We start from the raw sequence: 15347 nt of genomic DNA, 5'->3' as shown, positions 1-15347 counted from the left end.
GCATGTATATGCTTTCAGATACTTAAGCATTGCTTTGATAAGTTTTAACCAAAAAGCCGTTGGAAGTTCAATGGAGATTGTGTTGTAGTAATACTTGCTTAAAAAGCACTGCTGATTTATTACACTGTTTAATCAAGAGTAATTCATTGAATTTTCCTCTTTCAATACAGTTCCCTAGATTTTTGGCAAGAGGCTTTTAGATTTCTTTTTAAACTTATCTTAAAATATTTTGCTTTTGTTCTTGCTGCTATGAATGGAGGTTTTTTTCCCCTTCTCTTATTATATTTCATAACTAGTTAGTCTTAGGGTCAAAAATTATTCTTATTTTTGTTCTTATACATAAAACTTTAGTGAACTAGGTATCTCATTGAACTCCTAATTTTCTATTGTGTTTCACTAAGGCTCTTGGTTTTTCCAGGTATATATAATAATGTAAAATCATCAGATTGCATCTTCCTTAACTAATTTTTATATCTTTCTCCATACTTTTGTCTAATTACACTATTTCGTGGGGTTTTTTTTTTGGTCTTCTTAGGGCTACACCTATGGCATATGGAGGTTCCAAGGCTAGGGGTCAAATCAGAGCTGTAGTTGCCAGGCTACACCCACAGCCACGGCAAGTCTAAGACCTACACCACAGCTAATGGCAATGCTGGATCCTTAACTCACTGAGCGAGGCCAGGGATCCAACCTGCATGCTCATGGGTACCAGTCAGATTCGTTTCTGCTAAGCCACAGAGGGAACTTCAATTACATTGTATTATTGATAACAACAATACACTGTATTATTGATAACTCCAATTACATTGTATTATTGATAACACAATAATAGCAATTATTGTGTGTTGTTCCTGACACTAATGGGAATGTCTCTAGTGTTTTACTACTAAGCATTGTACTGATTGCTGGTTAGGTTGTACATACACACACATACACATAAAACATACACATATTATTACACTGGGCAAATTGATCTCCCCATGCCTCAGCTGTTAAAAAAAAAAAGAAAAAAAATAAACTGTTTGTATTTGAAATTTATTGAATAAATATAAAGCACGTGACAGTTGAAACAGTGCGAGGAACACAGTAAGCACTTAATAAGGGTTAGCTATGTAATTATATGTTTATATACAGCTAGAGATTTACACTCTGCGTTATATACATATAGCCTTTAAAAAGTCATTTATAGAAATATATTTTCCTCCTGAATAAAAGATTTAGGGTCATTCCCTGACGTGGCTCAGCAGAAACGAATCTGACTAGCATCTGTGAAGATGTAGGTTTGCTCCCTGGCCTTGCTCACTGGGTTAAGGTTCCAGCTTTGCCGTGAGCTGTGGTGTAGGTCACAGACATGGCTCAGATCCTATGCTGCTGTGGCTGTGGTGCAGGCCAGCAGCTATAGCTCTGATTCAACCCCTTGCCTGGGAACCTCCATATGCCACGGGTGTGGCCCTAAAAAGACAAAAAAAAAAAAAAAAAGATTTAGGGAAAAAAAATTAAAAAAATTAAAAATGTGGATTTCATTAAAATGGATGATCATACCATTTTTTTCTTTGAGTTACTAATATTGTGAATTAGTAACAGATTTCCTAATATAAAAACATGATAACATTTCAGAGGATTATATATGCAAATATCACCCTCCGAATTTTTATATCAATAATTATAAGGCTGGCTTGTCATTGTCTTTAACTCAGTTGCTTTGCCACATTTGGGTACCACTATTTTGCTGATGTTAGAAAAGGGATATGGTATCCCATCCAAACTTCTCAAAGACAAACCAATTTCCCCATGTACCAAAGGAAGGGAGACTAGATTGGGCCATGAGTTCCCATGCAGGCACTGTTATATCTAGATACCTGCTTTATTCATGTTCTGAAACGTACTGACCCCTTTACTATAAGTCCTGGGGGAGAGTTTACTCCAGCATAGGGTCCAAAGAAAAGAGGATGAGCAAGACAGAGTTCTTATAATTTATGAACATAAGAACTAACACCAAAAAGTATCGAAATATCCTGGACAAATCACACAACTTCACTGAGACTTCCCTGTGTCTCAGTTTCTTCTGCCATAAAATGGGAATAATAACACCAATAACATAGGGCTGTTACAAAGATTAAATAGGTTAATATGTATAATAACTTAGAACTGTGCTTGGTATACAGTAAATATTAAGTAGTATCTTAAAAGTTTAAACTAAAAGTGAAATGGCAGTACAAAAAATAGAAAACATGATTTTCATTATTTTATGCTCTTATTAATATAATTTTAAAGTTCTGTCTTTATTAATAGACAAGAAGGAATATTATGCAGGCAAAGCCTCCAACTATGCCTCACTACCTCTTCTGATCACGTTTAGAGAACCAAGAACTCAAGCAACATAGAATTTAAATGCCCTATGCTATGCCTCTGCTCATAATCTTACAATAGGAATTTCATTAAATTAATATAATAATTTACAATAATGTTTCTCGGAAGGAAAGGGGAATACCATTTAGTTTGGAAAAGCCAAACATACCTATGTTTTTTTGTAAGCAAAACTACTAAAGATTTAAGTGTCATGGAATACTTTGCTAGGAAGGATAATTAGAAGGCAATGGTATCAATAACTGGGTAGGATCTTTGTACGGTGACACATCATAACTAGACTTATCCTGGTGACCATTTAAAAACGTATAGACACACTGAATCACCATGTTGTGTCACTGGAACTAACTTTGTGTTATAGGTCAATTATCCTTTAAAAACAAACAAAAAAATAGAAAAAGACATCAGATTTGTGGTTACTAGAAGCAGGGGTGGGGGAGGAGGAACGGGATGAAGGCAGTAAAAAGATACAAACTTCTAGGTATAAGTAAGTATTAGGGATGTCATGTACGACATGATAAATAGAATTAACACTGCTGTACATTGTATATGAAAGTTGTCAAGAGAGTAAATCCCGAGTCTCATCACAGGGAAAAATGTTTTTTTCTCTTTCTTTAATTGTGTATCTCTATGAGATGACAGATGTTCACTAAACTTATTGTGATAATCATTTCATGATGTATGTTAAGTCAAATCTCTATGCTGTATACCTTAAACGTGTATGTCAATTACATCCCAATAAAACTGGACGAAAAAATACTCAAAAAAAGAAGATAACGGTAGAAAGCTTAATAAGGATCACGAGTGTAAAAATGGTTAGGAACCAGTAATTTAGAAAAAATATACTGATTTGATGGTAGGCAGGAGTGAAGAGATGTAGAAGAAAATGGAAGTAAAATTAGGAGAAATTATATCAGGCACCTGAAAGTAAACAAAGGTTTTCTTATGGGAAGTGAGAAAACATTTCTTTTTCTTTGCTTTTCTTTTTTCTTTGCTTTTCTTGTCTTTTTAGGGCCATGCTCATGGCATATGGAAGTTACCAGGCTAGGGGTCAAATCAGAGCTGTAGCCACCACCCTACGCCACAACCACGGCAATGCCAGATCTGAGCCATGTCTGCAACCCACACCACAGCAACGCAGGATCCTTTAACCCACTCAGTGAGGCCAGGGATTGAACCCACGTCCTCAGGGATGCTAACAGAGTTCTTTACCATTGAGCCATGACTGGAACTCCAAAAGTGAGAAAACATTTCTTTCAGTTTAGCAATATAGATGGTAGATTGTGAAAAAATAATTTTAAAATAAATGGCTATAGACAAAGATCAACCATTGCTTCCCATCTCTCAATATAATACAGAAACTATGTAATTAATATTGCTGTAGGACAGGCTAGAAAGTCAGGATGTGGCCAGCTCATGGAAAATCTTGAACTGCCACACTAGAGTTTCAACTTTGTAACTGGGAAACTACTAAAAGTTTTTGAAAAGGGGAATGGTGTATTTCTACCCACGTTTTAGAAAGGTGATGGAGAACCACTGAAAGTTTCTGAGACTACAAATGACGTGTTTCCATCTACAGTTCAGGATGGTAATTTCAGCTGTGTTAGTTTTTAAGGGGGCAAGAAATTCAAAGAGAAGTGAAGAAGGAAGGAACAGTCTACGCAAAAAGTGACTGGTGTCTAAAGTTATGCAGAAAATAAAGAAACAAATATGAGATATTTTCTAAATGAGCCAGTGAGTCCAGTGAGGATTTGATACTAAAGACAAAAGAGGAAAGAGTGACAAAAAAATAACTGATGGCATCAAATGATACAAAGACACTGGAGAATGACTGAAAAGTGGACATTGGATCAAGGTTATTAGGGGCCACCAAGGGAGCTATTCCAGAAATGGGAAGACAGGCAGGGTGAACAGGCAGGCTCCTACCCAGGATTTTCTGCCACAGATCTTTTCTGTCTAATGAAAGCTAGAGACCTCTTTTCAAAGTAATGCTTTTAAATGGCTAAAATTAATATGTAGATTGCATTACAAAGAAACTAGTTATATTAAACAGTCATCAAAATATGTAAAAATGTGATACAATGAAATATATGCCTTCTATTACCATATTAAAATAACGAGCTGTAGCAGCAGATCTAATAACCACCATGATTTTGAAGGAGTTAAAAGTAAAAACAATATTTCAGAATATTTACTTCAACTGTTAACAGGGAAACATTTATGACTTCTATGGATGACAAAGTCACATGTGCTGTTATTAAAACTGAACTTACATTCATACTTGAGACAAACGCTAAATTTCAATTATAGGATATGAAGATAAAGACATAATTTTTTACAACATCACAGAATGCCCAAATTCTATCCATGGAGGCTTCATGGGGAACCATAGAACACAGGCTAAAAACTCCCAGTTAAGCAGTAAGTGTATGCTGAAGAAGGGATGATAGCATAGGTATTCTTTTACTAAGTCTGGCAGGAAAGGGATAAGATATAGAAAGCTATTTTGGGGGCTTAGGAAGGGATATGTGGTTTGTTTGTTTTTTTTTTTTCTTTCTTTTAAGAACTTTAAACCAGGAGAATGGATTCAATGGGGCAGGAGAGAAAAAAATGTATGCACATCCATGTGTGAATGAAAGAGTGGGAATAAGTAAAAGGACAATAACTTAAAAGGAAAAAAAAAGAAAAAAAAAAAAGAAGGAACAGCAGTGAACTGGGAAAACAGAGTTGGTTCAATGAGGTAAATGCTGGCTCTCCCTTATTTTGTAATTCTCTGTCAAGACTAACCAGCCTACCACCCTCATCCCTGCAGTCCCTTCCCAGCTCAGTCCTTCCCAGAGGACGACTAGGAGTGAGGAGGGAGAGACGAGGACCAGCACCCCAGTCAGGAGCAGAGGGCCCTTCTCATTGCTTTTCTGACTCCTTTTCCAAAGGCACCTTTCGCAGCTCTCAAGATGCCTCGAGCATAATGCTGCCCTTTGGCAGTCTAAGTACTCCCATCCTAGTTGCTCTGGTCCAGTCTCCCTCCCACCAAAAATCAAAACTCCAAGAAAAGATCAGTGAAGGTACAGTGATGCTCATATGAGTAAAGTAACTGTTAAACTTCTAAGTGAGAAAGATTTTTGAGGAAGGGGCATAAGTTAAATAGATAACTCTAACTCTAAGCTTGTTAGACCAAGTGGCTAATCAAATGATTGATGAGAAGGTTACATATAAGATCAATACATCAAATGACTGATGAGAGGGTTAAATATGAGAACCTTAGCATACTCCTGGGCTCTGGACTTCCTTCCTCATCTATGTACCTTTCCCCCTCTGCACTTGTGTTATGTGTGCGTGTGTGCCTATGCATACACACGCATGGAGAGAAGGGGTGCATGGAGGATAGAGCCAGCTCACCCCATTTCTCACTCTTGGAAGAGATGCTTAACCCACCAGGTTTGGGAAGCAAAAGCCTACTTTATTGAGACGCAAAGCTTTAGCAATTAAACAATTTAAATCAGTCTTTAGACGCAGTATTTCTAAAATAAGTAACTGATGGTTTTATTTTATCTTCTAATTCTGATTATCTTTTTAAGAGGTAATACAAAGAGTTGCAGAAGAGGCTGGCACACACTGACAAGAAAACGATCTCAGGATTTTGATCAAATGTAAATGTCGAACTGTCTTGCTTATATTAGGTGTTTATTATCAGACAAATACTCAATCTATTAAAATGCACATAAGTCTTAAGTACTCATTTACGATCAAAGTGGGAAATAAACATTTATGATCTACCTGTTACTTTGAGGAATGCTCCGGCCCAAGACTCAGCGCCGGTTGTGCTCTTGCCAAACTGGCATTCTGGCTTCTGGCTGTCACTCTGGAATTCCAAAGTACTTTCTCAGCCTGCCACATCTTCGCTCAGGTGCTGTCCCAGCATGAACAGTTTAGAAGCTAAGCTGAAGCTGCCAATCTGGAACGTGCCTCCAGCCACCCAGGTCGGCAGTAAAATTATCTATACCAACTAAACTCGCAAAATTAATTTTGTCAAATTTTTTCTTATAGGCCAACTTCCGATTTGTTTTTCAAAAATCATATTTTAAACTTATACCACCTATTCTCTGAACCTAGTTTCACTCTTCTCTAGGCCAATTCATCCTGCCCATACATAAACAGGTCAGGAAGGAAGAGCTAGTTTTTATCTCCAAAGCTATACAATTTGGAGGTGAGAGTGTGCAATATTTGGAAGATGCTCCCTGAGATAATATAAAGTGGTAAAGAGCATGGGAGGAGGGGGGAACCCTTGGAAAAACACAGCTGCTGGTTCAACTTCCAAGCCCAGGAAATCTGAGAACACATAGAAGGGAATATGGGGGTGGGGGCAAAGGGTGTAGTGATTTGCAAGCAGAGAAGCCCCATTTAAGGAACTCAAATACTTTAAAAACAAACCAGGAAATCGGCTTATTTTGAAGGTCACACCATCCTGTCCTTACACAAAGATGACAAAAAGCCCTAACAATCCAAAGCATTAGATTCACTTCTCTTATCCACAGGCCTTAAATGATGATGACGGTATTAAACTCCAGGGTAGAAAGGTATTGAAACAACAACAATAAAAATGACCCTCATCTCAAGTACTCACATCATAATTTGCTACGGCCTTTTTGACTTCAATGATAAGATACAGATTTATGCTAGATCAACTTTTTTCAAGGCATTTAGGGAAAACTCAAACACAGAGAATGGACGTATACGCTATGATACACAAAAATGAGAAGTCGGCATCAGATGGGCAAAAAAAATTTTTAAACCCTTAAAAAACCAATATCTATACATGAAAACTCTTTTCTAAATAACTCTGCAGTTAAAGAAATAGAAAAAGTAAAATTTTAGACATTAAAAATGGATGAAAGTAAGATAACCTATGCGATGTGGCCAAACTGATGCTCAATGAAAAAATTAATGGTGTAACTGTATTTAATAGAAAAAAAGAAATAAAACATTCAAATTAGAAAGGTTAGAATGAGCAAACAAACCAACATAAAGGTGGAGAAAGGAATAAAATTAAAAGCATAAATAAGTCAATTACGAAGCAAAAAAAATGTAGAAATGGTTAATACAATTGGAAAGCTGTTTCTAAATATGAATGAATGAATGAATGAATAATTCTCTCTTGTGACCAAGAGGCTGGGGAACTCCACAAATGTAATGTTCAATGAAATGGAAGAGATTGTTTGCATAAATCTTCCTGCCAATAAGTAAGAATCCATAATTGAAACTGACTTATGAAAAGGTTGTAAGTATGAATAATCATGGAAGAAATAGGAACTTCGTTGAAGATTTATCTATACCCACTATTTTATTCCTGACAAAGGATGCTATACCTATAGGTTCTATGGGTGTGCTCCAGCAAACTTCTATGTTACTGAGATGATTCTAGGGCATCTAAGAACATGGAAAACACCCCAACTGATTTATGAGGCTAGCATAATTATGTCGACAAAACATAACAAAGATGGCACCAAAATTAATCAAATATATGTATAACCTTACACCATATACAAAAATTCTAAATATAAGGTATATAGTATATTCAAATTATAATAATACATATTAACCAGTAGATTTTATTGTATAATAGATTTTTCTAATATTGAACAACAGTTTAATTCAATTCATTTAATCATAAGTGCTGATTAAAGGCTCTGGCATTGGATGGATGTGGGAAGTAAGAGAGACATGAAGATTCAAGAACTTCTAGATTTTTGGTTTGAGCTGCTTAGAAGATGGAAGTAACACTTATTGAAGTGGGGAAGACTTGAAGAGGGACAGATTTGGAAGGACAAAAATTCTGTTTTAGATCATTTTGTTTCAGATACTCATAGATATCCAAGTAGAGCTGTTATAAGACAGCTGGGTAAAAGAGAGAGGTCAGGATTGGAGATAAAATTTGTATGTAGATGAAAATATAGTATTGGGTGGATGGAAAACTGTAGAAAGGATTCAAATTTCAGTAATCTAACAATAGAAAGATATTACCTAGATTTGTGAATACCATATTTTCATGTACTGTATATCGCTATACTGAATCATTTGAAATATACTAAGGATTTTGGTACAGAAGCTATTTAATAAAAACCTTATAATATCACAAGGTGGTTTTCCTGCTAGCCTCTGAAAACTTCATTTTTAGTAGCACTGTCATTTTTGCGATTTGTAAATTATGTGAATTTTGGGGGGCGGCAGTTATTTTCTAAACAGTGTTCGAAAGATGCTTCAGAGGGAAGGAGGGCAATGGGACCTTGACTCTAAGACTTTATTTGAATAAAGGGTTTATTCCATGGGGCAAATTTGTTTCATTATAAATACGACATAATTGTGGACGATGGTGAAAAGTAGAGTGGGTCTCATAGTCTGTATCACTGAGACAAGGATGGAATCATTAAGTGTGTTGAAAGCAGTAGAATTTCAGCCCTACTGAGATTTAAACCTTACTTAAACTGACTGTATGTTTAATTTAAAAAGAAGAGAACATGAGTCAAATGCTGAAAATATATTTTTGAAGATGTGCCTAAAAGATACTTAGGAATTTAATATTTAAATCTTTTTTCAAGTTTCTCACATTTAACTTTTACAGATATTTGCAGGAACATGTATATGTAAGCAGGGGACGCCTATGCCAGGACCAACAGCCACTGGCATTTAAAAAGTGTAATGCCAGAGAGAAAGATCCATTAAAATCAGAAATAAGCCCAGATACCTATTATTGGTCAACACTGTTTTATGATTTTAACCCATGCAACAAGACAAGAAAAAAGGTTGAAATGTTTAAAAATTGTTATTACTTTGGGGGGGGGGTCACCAAAATATATCCTGAAAAATCAAGAGACTCAACTAAAACATGTTGGAACTAAGTTCTGCCACATAATTAACAGGACATAAAAGAGTTCAGGAGGGTCACTAGATGGTTAATTAAAATTAAATAACTTTATAACTCCCACCACAAGGTATAAAATATAAGCATATACAGTATAAAATATAATGAGGGGAAATCTCATTCATAATAAATAATTATAGCTAACATTTTTCAAGGATTTATATTTTGATATACACCTTGGTTAATCTCCACAACCATGATACTATATGATATTACCATGATAATAAGTACTATCATCACAATTTCACAAAGAAACTGAGGCTTAGGAAAATATAGGAAATTTGCCCAAGATCACACAAATGTCAGAAAAGGAACCCAAACTCAGTCACTCTGATTCTACAGAAAGAGCTCCTTAGCACTATTAGGTAATTTGTGTCTATCACATTAACAAAGACAGTGCAGGGAAACAGTGATGGGTGCAGAGAGAGACACTCATGTATTTCTAGTAAGAATATAAATTGGTGTACCTTTTCTAAAGGGCATTTTGCATGATCACACCTATGAATTTGTTTAAAATACAGTCATCAATGTGTACAAAGATTCATTTACATGGCCATTTACCACACAGTTCATTATAACAATAAAAAAAAAAACTGGCCATACACTAAATAATCAACAATATGGCTTGATTAAATGGCGGTACTTGAATATGTGAAAGCCATTCAGCCAACAAAAAGGATATTTATCCAAAATGGAAAAGAAAAGCAAAACTTTCATTGTTTGCAGACCTAATACTATATCATAGAAAATCCTAAAGATAGTAGTAGAAAACTACTAGAGCTCATCAATGAATTGCAGGATACAAATTTAATACACAGAATCTTCTGCATTCCTATACACTAGCAACAAAAGATCAAAAAGAGAATTTAAGGAAACAATCCCATTTACCATCACATCAAAGAGAATAAAATACCTAGGAACAAACCTACCTAGAGGCAAAAGACCTGTACTCTGAAAACTGTAAGACACTGATGAAGGAAACTGAAGACGACACAGACCAATGTAAAGATATACCATACTCTTGAATTGGAAAAATTACCATTGCCAAAATGACTTTACTACCCAAGGCAATCTACACATTCAATGCAATCCACAGATTCAATGCAATCTCTATCAAACTACCAATGCATTTTTCACAGAACTAAAACAAAAGTATTTTTAAATTTATATAGACACAAAAAAGATCCCAAAGAGCCAAAGCAATCTTGAAAAAGAAAAATGAAGCTGAAGGAATCAGGCCTCCTGATTTCAGACTTTACTACTAAGTTACAGTCGTTAAAACAGTATGGTACTGGCACAAAAACAGAAATACGCATCAGTGAACAGGACAGAAAGCCCAGAAAGAAACCCATACACATATGGTTAATTAATCTCTGATCAAGGAGGCAAGAATATACAATGGTGAAAAAGACAGCCTTTTTAATAAGTGGTGCTGGGAAGAAATTCAAACATTCTCTCACACCATGTACAAAAATAAACTCCAAGTGGATTAAAGACCTAAGTGTAAGGCTGGATACTATACAACTCTTAGAGGAAAATATGGACAGAATACCCTTTGCAGTGATATCTTTTTTAATCCACTGCCCTGAATAATGAAAATAAAAACAAAAATAAACAATTAGGATGTAAATTTAAAAGCTTTTGCACAGCAAAGGAAACCATCGATAAAATGGAAAAGGCAACCCAAAGATGGGATAAAATCTTTGCAAACAAAGTGACTGACAAGGGAGTAATGTCCAAAATATACTAACCCATCATACAGCTTTATACCCACCAAAATAAATAAATAAATAAATAACCCAATAAAAATGGTCAGAAGATCTGAAGACAAACAGATGGCCAGAAAACACATGAAAAGATTCTCAGCATTACTAATTATTTGAGAAATGCTAATCAGAACTGCAATGAGATATCACCTCATATCAGTCAGAATGGCTATCATCAAAAAAGTCTATAAACAATCAATGCTGGAGAGGGTGTGGAGAAAAGGGAACCCTCCTATACTGCTGGTGGGAATGTTGGTTAGTTGATGCAACCACTATGGAGAGCAGTGTGGTGCTACCTTAAAAAACTAAATATAGAACTACCATACGATCCAGCAGTTCCACTTCTGGGCATCCACCCAGAGAAAAAACTAATTCAAAAAGAAACATGCACCCCAATGTTCACTGCAGCACTATTTACAATAGCCAAGACATGGAAGCAACCTAGATGTCCATCAATAGAGGACTGGATAAAGATGATGTGGTACATATATACAATGGACTATTACTCAGTCACCAAAAAAAAAAGAATGAAACCCCATTTGCAGCAATATGGACGGACCTAGAAATTATCATACTAAGTGAAGTAAGACAGAGAAAGACAAATACATGAGATGACTAATATGCAGAATCCAATAAAAATGATACAAAAGAACTTATTCACAAAACAGACTCAATTTCAAAATCAAACTTATGGCTACCAAAGGGGAAATGTGGGGGGACGGTGGATTGGCAGGTTCGGATTGCCATATACACACTACTATATATAACAAGGACTTGCTATAAAGCTCAGGGAAATCTATTCAAGACTGTGTTAGCCCATAGGGGAAAGAATCTGAAAAAATGGATAAATATGTATATGTATGGCTGATTCTCTTTGCTGTGCATTTGAAACTAACACAACATTGTAAATCACTCTCCAATAAAATTTATTTTAAAAAAGGATATTTAATGATACAGGAAAACACGATATACTGAATGAACAGTAAGAAACAAAACTATGTAAGCACAAAAAATTTTTAAGGAGTTCCCGTCGTGGCGCAGTGGTTAACAAATCCGACTAGGAATCATGAGGTTGCGGGTTTGATCCCTGCCCTTGCTCAGTGGGTTAACGATCTGGCGTTGCCGTGAGCTGTGGTGTAGGTTGCAGAAACGGCTCGGATCCCACGTTGCTGTGGCTCTGGCGTAAGCTGGCAGCTATAGCTCCGATTAGACCCCTAGCCTGGGAACCTCCATATGCCGCGGGAGCGGCCCAAGAAATGGCAAAAAGACCAAAAAAAAAAAAAAAAAAATTTGAGATGTGTTTATACTGATGAAGAGATAAAAAAAAAATGAAAATATTGCCAAAATTTTAAGTTATCTCTAGTGGAGAATTACAGATGGTTTTTCACTATCATTTTTACTTTTACTCTATTTTAAAAATGTGGTAAAATAAATACGTTAAATATTTAACTCAAAGTTTAATTTTAAAAGATAAAATGAAGTGGTCAAAATAACAGAAATGCAATTTGGAAAACATCTCTCCTACTTAAAACTATTTTTTCCTATACATGATATTGCTAATTTTAACATAATTTATGGCCACACTTTTTATGTTACTTAAGGTACTTTTCTATCTGAGCAAAAATAGGACATCTATTTTATCAAAATAGATAAGTTACTGCATATTTTCAGCCTTTTAGATCTTAACTAATCATTTAACATTATAGCAAAATTCCAAGAAGTGTCTAATACATGAAATCACCAACTCAGTGGGGTGATTCAAAGAAAGTGATGACTTAAAAAACATCCCAATCAACAATGAGGGGGCAGCTTCAATTATATGGGAAATCTATTTCCTGTAAGTGTACAAAATAATAAAAATAAATTACAAAGTAAAAGCCAAGATTGAAACAGACTAAGTCACAAAATAAGGATAAAATTAAGCCCACATAATTTTGAATAGGAAATGAGTACAGATGACTAAGAACAAAGAACAGAAACTAATTTTAGCTTCACCCTAAAAGACATGAAGTAATAGATTTGAAAGCCCTTTGAAAATACAAAGAATAAACTGACATATTGAAAGCAGTAACAGCAAACTTGATTTTATAGACATTTTTTATCTGGTAATCCAAACTACTCAGAATACAATTAAGAGGCAGTAATAAGTAGACAGAAAAACAAAACACAAACAAAATCTGTCTAATGAATTCAATGAATAGTGCTAAATCATTTTATAACAACATTAAGTGCCTTCCATGTGCCAGGTACGTTTTTGTTTTTGTTTTTGTTTTTTTAGGGCCACACCTGCAGCATATGGAAGTTCCCACGCTAGGAGTCGAATGGGAGCCGCAGTTGAGGCTTATGCCACAGCCACAGTAACAGGAATCTGAGCCAGAGCCAGAGCCACAGCCTATGCTGCTGCTTGTTGGCAATGCCAGATCCTTATCCCACTGAGTGAGGCCAGGAATCAAACTCGAGTCCTCATGGATACCAGTGGGTTTTTAACCTACTGAGCCACAACAGGAACTCCGTGCCAGGCACTTTTATGCTCATTAGCTTGAATCAGTAAAAACACCTTGCAAAGTATAGGATATCAAAGAGAAATGGAGTCTAGTCTAGGGTCACAGCCAGTAAAGGACAGAACTGGGATTCAAACCCAGGTCTCGCTGATGTCAGAGGCCACAACTGCTCTCTGTTAAAGTGCAGACTTTCAGTTCTTCAACCTAGACCATCTGAGCATTCTATAGGCCTAAAACAAATACTTTTGTTTTAGCCATATTAGCTGTTGTCATTTAGAGTCTACAGCAGTTACCTACTTCAAGTTAGGAGGAGGAAGTAACAACATCAGCCAGGAAGAGCTAACAGCAAGGAAAAAAGACCAAACATCATTGACATAAATCAATATAAATCACTGAGTTCTCCTGCCCTCACTGTCTAAAAACAAACAAACAAACAAACAACAAAACAAGCGTTGCTATTTAGTTTAGGATAAGTCATAATAATAGCTAACATTTACCAGGCACTAATTTTATGCCAGGTATAGATAGTATTAAGCACTTACATTATCTAATTTAGCTTTACAACAGTTGTATACAGTTTGGACTGTTGTTTTCCCCGTCTTCCTGGTGACGGTGACGGGACAGAACTAGCTTATCAAGATTTCTGACTTATCCTAAACTAAATAGCAATGCTTGTTTTGTTGTTTGCTTTTTTTTTTTTAGTTAGCTATTATTATGTCTCACAATAAGTGAAATTATAGGCTACATATTACTTGAAGGTAGAAAAATATAAAGCATGTATACCAATTCTTCCATTTATAACAATTAAAATGTTTTTCTCTTGAAAGACTTTAAGACCGTCTTTTAGAAATTCACTTTTATAATATCCATTCCCAGCCAAGTGGGATAGATAAGGTAAATTACAGTCTTACAGAGCAAATGTATATGGCTCCTCAAGCAATCAAATCATACGTTCTCAGTTAGTTTTAGCTGTTTGGGTACACCAGTTGTGTTACCTGCTCTGTATTGATTACTGTGACCGTCTCTCTCTCTTTTTCAAGTGGTCACAATAGCAGCTTACGTAAATTCCCAGGCCAGGGATCGAACCCACGCCTCTGCAGCAACCTGAGCCACTGTAGTCAGATTCTTAACCCACTGCACCACAGCAGGAACTCCCTCTTTTTTAAAAAAACAAAAACAAAAACAAAAATAAAATTCATATTGTGTACTTTACTTATTGGCATGCAGAAGTTCCTGGGCCAGGGATTGAACCCTTGCCACAGCAGTGACAACACCAAATCCCTAACCACCAGGCCACCAGGGAACTCTTGCGATCATCTCTTAACCAACTACTGGCTTTTATTCATCCTACTACATCAGCAGATGCATTTAAAGAACATACAATATGGCCTTTAACAATAAAAACACATTCATGAAGTATCTACTAAATGCCAAACACTGTAAAAGACTTGGGATAGGAGTTCCTGTCTTGGTGCAGAGGAAATGAATCCGACTAGGAGCCATGAGGTTGTGGGTTCGATCCCTGGCCTTGTTCAGTGGGTTAAGGACCCGGTGTTGCCGTGAGCTGTGGTATAGGTCACAGATGCAGCTCGGATCTGGTGTTGCTGTGGCTGTGGTGTAGGCCTGCAGCTACAGCTCCAATTCGACCCCTAGCCTGGGAACCTCCATATGCTGTGGATGCAGCCCTAAAAAGACAAAAGACAAAAGACAAAAAAAAAAAAAAAAAAAAAGACTTGGGATAAAACAATGTAGGCCAGTCTTTGCCCTCAGGGAGCCTGAAGACTAAAAACAAGA

The 15347-nt window shown here is 36.1% G+C and overlaps 1 protein-coding gene across 5 annotated transcripts in view; it reads right to left on the bottom strand.

Annotated features, from left to right (window-relative positions):
- ZC3H12C (zinc finger CCCH-type containing 12C) overlaps positions 1-15347 on the bottom strand; it is an 88350-nt gene that overhangs the window by 62238 nt on the left and 10765 nt on the right. The window contains exon 1 of one of the 5 annotated variants that reach the window (XM_005667311.4): positions 6145-6766. The exons of the other annotated variants lie outside the window; for them this stretch is intronic. The gene's annotated coding sequence lies outside the window, so the exon portion shown is untranslated. Of the gene's footprint in view, positions 1-6144; positions 6767-15347 lie in introns of those variants that run through there. 5 annotated transcript variants of the gene reach the window in all.

The sequence above is a fragment of the Sus scrofa genome, chromosome 9, assembly GCF_054392235.1.
Source record: "Sus scrofa isolate SSC_HxYL_T2T_F1_AM1 chromosome 9, Sscrofa_HxYL_maternal_Yorkshire_Landrace_v2.0, whole genome shotgun sequence".
Lineage (NCBI taxonomy): Eukaryota > Metazoa > Chordata > Mammalia > Artiodactyla > Suidae > Sus > Sus scrofa.
The sequence above is the reverse complement of the archived record's forward strand: the minus strand, read 5'-3'. Positions and strand labels throughout refer to the sequence as shown.